This window comes from Hyposmocoma kahamanoa, unplaced genomic scaffold (assembly GCF_003589595.1).
Source record: "Hyposmocoma kahamanoa isolate Upper Pololo Valley unplaced genomic scaffold, ASM358959v1 97307, whole genome shotgun sequence".
NCBI lineage: Eukaryota > Metazoa > Arthropoda > Insecta > Lepidoptera > Cosmopterigidae > Hyposmocoma > Hyposmocoma kahamanoa.
The window spans coordinates 4,661-11,166 of record NW_020655350.1 but is presented as its reverse complement, the minus strand read 5'-3'; positions in this window follow the sequence as shown (position 1 = coordinate 11,166).

Genomic DNA, 6,506 nt, shown 5'->3' with positions numbered 1-6,506 from the left:
TTTGCTAAGTGATGACAATAGACTACTCAGCAGTGCAATGACCGTTCTGAACTAGGCTGCTGAGTAGAGTTTATGTATACATTTAAAAATAATATTGTTTATAGTCACACACACTTATATACCGTTTTGTATAAATAGCTTAAGTTTTGTAAATAAAATTCTCTTTGAATTCAGACATCAACGCTGTCTTATTGACAACGGAGCACTCCTGACTACAGCATCCTCTCACTGCGGCCAAGACACCTTTAGCCGTTAGCTTATCTGATCAGTCTTGTGAGTTTGTGAGACTGGCAGTGAGAAAACCATTTCCTAAAGCACACTTATCCTCCCCCCTTTCCGTATGTTGCCTTAGGTGGCACGGTGACAGGCTTCCCTTACTATTTATATAAGTATATATTCCGTAGCGTATGGTTAGGGCTAGGCTGTTAGGTAGGCAACTAGGGTTGTTAGTGATAGTACAGCTTTCCCTGACCACTCATGTATAGCCAGCTAGCTACAGCTAGGTAGTTGACTGTATATTACGAATATTTCGGTGTTGACCACCACAGTGACAAGTTGTATCCGCGTTCGCGCTGTGCACCAACCAATTTGCCTAGACCTCCCGCTTACGAATCTTTGTGCATCACTCGGTGTCTCGCACGACTGGTTTTGTGATTTGCCTTTCACTTTTGTGCGTCTAAGTCAATTAACCTCTAGTATTAGTTCGGTTGTATCTGAGACCGGAGTCTCAGTATAGTGGTAAACAATAAACTCGGTCCCTCTCGCTCGCGCCTATTACTTGAGGACATAAGGTGTCTCCCCTCGGGGTTTCTGTGAGTGAGACGACACATTTGGCTAGCTGATCTATCGTCGAATTGGATTACATATTTTGTGAGCCGCTTACTGTGGGTATGTTTTAATTATCGTGCAAAATAATATCAAGGAACTCTCAGAATGCCTTTAAAACGAACTCCTCCATCAACTCCTACACTGCGAAGTCTGTGCAACTCTAATACACTAACCAGAGCTAAATCAGATCAGGATATCCCGGGGCCTATAGAAACTCCGCCGACAGCGAGTAATAGTGACATTTCGCTTATAACCCTGCGCTATAAGAGGCCTCGCACAGAAGCTTCCCCTCATTCTACAACAATGGAGGATTTTAAGGCCGAAATGCGGGAGATGATGATATCCTTAATATCTGAACAATCTACTATGCTTCGTCGATTAACTGAAGATGTATCAGCAATAAAAATTCAAAATGAGAACATTCAAAAATTCAATAAAGAAATTGAGGACTCTATAGATACTATTAAACATAGCTGTGTTGAACTTAATAACAGAATGGACAAGTTCGAAAAGGATCGCAACGATTGCCGTAATGGTCTGTTAAATCTCGAAAAGAAAGTAGAAAGCATGGAACTGAGCTCCCGATCGTCATCTGTTGAGATAAGGAATATTCCGGCAATTGACAATGAAACTTCAACAGATTTGTTTAACATAGTCAGCGCTACAGGCAAGGCTCTGAACATTGAAATACAGAAGTCTCAAATTCGTGACGTCTACCGTCTCCCAAGCAAGCCTGGTAAAAATCGTCCAATTGTAGCCGAACATTCGACAGTTCCTTTGAAGATGGAAATGCTTAACTCTGTACGTGTTTACAATAAAAAAAGGTCTGCAATAGAGAAGCTAAACACGGAGATGATTGGTCTAAAAGGCAAATCCTCTCCGATTTATGTATCTGAATTCCTGCCCGGAGCCACCAGAAAGTTATTTTACCTTGCGAGGGAATTTGCCAGGATGTCGGACTACAAATTTTGCTGGGCCGTAAATGGAAAAATATACCTTCGGAAATATGAAAATTCCAGTGCTATTAGAGTTGACTCTGAACAATCTCTCCGCGGTCTAACTAATGATATGTGACTAAGTCCTAATATATTCACTCTTTGTCTTTACTTTTGTTTTACCGTCTTATTTACTATTTACGGGTATTTTTTCAAATCCATGTCTTTACAAAGTTCTTACAAAATTCTGTTACTTAATACTACTTTTATAATATTTTTAACTACTAAACAATTAACATACTACACGAACTACACTCTATCTTACACTCACAGCACAATCGCACACTCACACACACGCACGCTCTTGGCTGTCATAGGTAGTTTTCTTTATCATCTTCATCGTTCATTTGCTGTCTTCCCAGGGTTTTCTGTGCATATTGTCGAGGGTTATTCGGTCACGCATCTTACACTGAGTAATCAACGTTCTAACAAACTTTTGTTACTTTATTTATTTTCATTTTATCATGGCCAATAATAATATAGATAGAATTGCTGAAGAACTTGAAACGCTCAGTGTATCCAAGTCCGTATATTGCCCTGCGGAACAATGCGTAGAATATATGTACACTCCATCTTCGTCTGTTAGTGTTTTGCACTTAAATATACGTAGTATTAAGAAAAATTTTGATAGGTTCAGCCTTCTGCTCGCACAAATTAACACACAGTATGATATCATTGCTTTGACTGAATGTTGGCTCCAAAAATCACCTTATATACCCTCCTTAACTGGCTACGAATCATACCATACTAATTGTCGTATAAACCAAAACAGTGGTATAGTGTTATACATACGTAAAGGCTTAAACTGTAGTGTACGTGAGCTAGCATCTTTTTCAGATGCAAATTGTTTTGTATGCGGGGTAGGAGCTGAACTTGCTCTAATCTTTATTTACCGATCTCCCTCAATATATAATATCGATGATTTCCTAAATAGCCTGAACGATATCTTGTCGACTTTGAACTCTATTCCCTTTATAGGTGTGGTTGGAGATGTTAACATAAATATAGCGGACAATGACCCTGATCAGCGATCTGACCGTTACCTAAACTTGACTGCTAGTTACGGCATTTTACCTGCACATACTTTGCCCACCCGTAACGAAAACTGTCTGGATCATGTTTTATTAAAATCCAAATCTCCTTCGGTAACGATGGTGATTCAGACACATGTTACAGATCACTATCCTGTTCTGTTATCGGCACGGCTGAGACCCACTCCGACTCGGGTTTCCTTTACACGTTCTAGGGTGAACCAAACTGCTGTTGTCTGGGATATCATTGAAACGGATCTTTCTCCAGTGTTGAACACTTCGGATGTAGATACGGCAGTTAATTTGTTAGTGTCCCAGCTATCAGGAATTGTTAAAAAACACACTAAAACTTACACTATATCCCGCTCTAAATTGACCATCAAGCCCTGGATTACCCCTGGCCTACTCCGTTGTATCCGTAACAGAGACTCCATGCACAGAAAACTTAAAGGGAACCCGGACAACATTATACTTAAAATAACGTATTCACGGTACAGAAATTTCATTAATAAATTACTTAAAAAGGTCATATCTGAAAACACTACTTGTAAATGCCAGAAATAACGCTAGGTCAACATGGGACGCTGTTAAAACCATCACAAATATGCGATCTTCAACTAATCCATCTAATTCTCTGCTTAAATTACATACTGATCCGACAGCTTCTATTAACTCTGTTAATAAGTTTTTTGCTAATGTGGGTAATGATTTGGCCAGCAGAATTGTTCCGTCCTCATCTGATGCTCACCCCCCTTGTTGTGCTTAGCTCTTAACGGGGGAATCATTGGTTATATTTGATGTTGACTGTGAGGAGATAGAAAGAATTATTCTGGGTCTACGTAACAATTGTTCAGTTGGATGGGACTGCGTTTCTTCAACCGTCTTGAAATCGACGCGTCATGTGCTTATTCCTTTGTTAGTCCATATTTGTAATTTGTCCGTATCAACTGGTGTATTCCCCAATGCATTTAAAAGGGCTCTGGTACATCCAATTCATAAGTCTGGTGACAATGACGTTGTCAATAATTATAGACCGATTTCCGTTCTCCCGGTTATGTCAAAGATCCTGGAAAAGGTACTAAACAATCGTTTAATAAACTACCTGGAATCAAAACAGCTCCTTTCCTCAAACCAATTTGGCTTTAGACAGGGCAAATCGACGAGTGATGCAGTTTCTGTTGTAATAGACAACGTGATTGAACACCCTGATAAAAAAGAAAAGTGTCTCTGTATTTTCTTAGATATTTCCAAAGCTTTTGACACTGTTTCGATTCCGTTACTATTGTCTAAATTAGAGCATATGGGTGTTACAGGTAAACAGCTGGATATCTTTAAAAGTTATTTATCCAACCGCGTCCAGGCTGTAAAAATCGAAAACCAAATTAGTAATGACGAGCAGGTATCTATTGGCATCCCGCAGGGCAGTATCATTGGACCAACTCTTTTCACTGTGTTCATCAATGACCTGTGCCAACTACAGCTTCCAAACTGCAGAGTCGTCACTTACGCTGATGATACTGCCTTACTTATCCATGGGTCTACATGGGAAGAAGTGCGTATTCTGGCCGAGAATGCCCTTGCTGCGGTGCTGGGATGGCTGTCCTCTAATTTGCTAACCATCAATTTAAAAAAAACCTTTTTCGTCCCTTTTGCGCTCAGACGGTGTTTTGTCCCACCAAACTCATTTTCTATAAAAGCTCATACCTGCAAAACTCCAAATCGTAACTGTACCTGTCCTTTTTTAACAGCCGCAAGCCAAATCAAATACCTTGGTGTCACTATTGACCAAACCCTGAGCTGGCGCTATCACATTGACTCATTGACCTCAAGGGTTCGGAAACTTATTTATATTTTCAAAAGCCTCCGTCATGTAGCTGATCTTGACACACTTTACATGACGTATTCTGCATTATGTATGTCTTTGCTAACTTATTGTATTACGGTTTGGGGCGGAGCAGCAAAGACAATCATGCTTAAATTGGAAAGAGCGCAGCGGGCTGTCCTGAAGGTTATGTTGAAGAAGGCATTTCGTTACCCTACTTCTCTATTATATGACGAGTCCTCAGTCCTGTCTGTAAGACAATTATACATACAACAAGCGATCATGTTGAAGCATATGCTTCTAAAGTATGACCCTGCCCTTCTTCGTAGGCGTAGGAAATATCAAGTCTGTCAATCTAGGCAACACAGAACCGCATTGGCTGGAAGACACTTCGATGTCCTTAGTTCGCGTCTATATAACACTTCTAATAATAAATTAAATATTTTTTCTCTTTCACGTTATGAAGTCAAAAAAAGGGTAACACAATGGTTGAAAGGTTATGATTACGATGCTACAGAGTCACTGCTTGTGTAATTTCTTTTACTCACTCTCGCACACACACACACACACAACATTCATAAACACTTATTCAAATCACCCACTCCTCACTCTATTATCTATTAATGTACTCCCTAACATAACTTTTAATGCTCGTCTAACTGCACTAACATTACTAATCTATATCGCACCTAAGTCTAGTCTAAAATTTTTATTGTTTTTATTTTAATCTTTGTTCTTCTGGGTCCCAAATAACAGTATTTTATACTAGTTTGGGATGACCATAGTTCCTATTTGTGCACTTTTAAGCCAAGCTAATTAATATGATTGATGCTAGCCCGCAGTGGTGGCAACAGTACTATCCACTAGTACAGGTTTATTCCTATTGTGGGGTCTGGAAGCTACCTGCTGGGCTGGCAATCAATCATCTAGTAATTAAGTACGTACTAAATTTCATTACACTAGCTGTAACTATTCTCTCTGTAATGGCTATTAAATAAAGTTATTATTATTATTATTATTATTAATATAGCACTTATTTGTAAATCCAACATTGCGTACACGATTTTTCAGATAAATGCAATATGGGAATCATTTTCGAGGTATTTGGGGATGCTCATTACGAATATATCACTCATTTCTAAATCCAAAATGGCGGGCGTGATTTTTAGAACAATGCCAAGTTGGGTATCGTTTTCGATGTATTTGGGGGCGCTTATTAGGAATATAGCACTTATTTGTAAATCCAAGATGGTGTAGCGGATGTTCGGAGGGTTGTTGGTTGGAGAAGTGAAACGCTCGATGTCTAGCTTGCAATTAACATTTATTTCGAAATCAGCCCTTACCTTTATACAGAATTTATAAAATATAACGTACACCCCAAACATAAGTTGGAGAGAGAGAGAGAGAGAGAGAGAGAGAGAGACTATATATATGCCACTCGCTCTCGCTCTCCCGTAAATACTTCGCGCGCCCGCGGGCCGCCAGTCAGTCGGCGCTCGCGCGGCGCTGAGCGGATGTGTTGATGAATGTATATGACTCCCCTTCAAGCGAAGCGTACTCTGGGTTTTATTGTTCTGCCGTATCTTGATATGCGAATAGGTTGATCGCCAGTCACTGGAGTGAATTGTTGCGGCAGCAGCAGATCGCTAGCGGGTGGTGCGGCGGCTGTGCTCGTAGGAGGGGTGTGGCTAGCTTGTGTCGTTATCACGTTAGACGCCTGAGTGGTGTACGCGGCTCCGTTGGCGCTGTCGATGTGAGCCGGTTTAAGCCTGTCGGGGAATTTTGTAGCACTTGGAATTGCGTTCTAAGACTTCGTACGGCCCGTCGTAT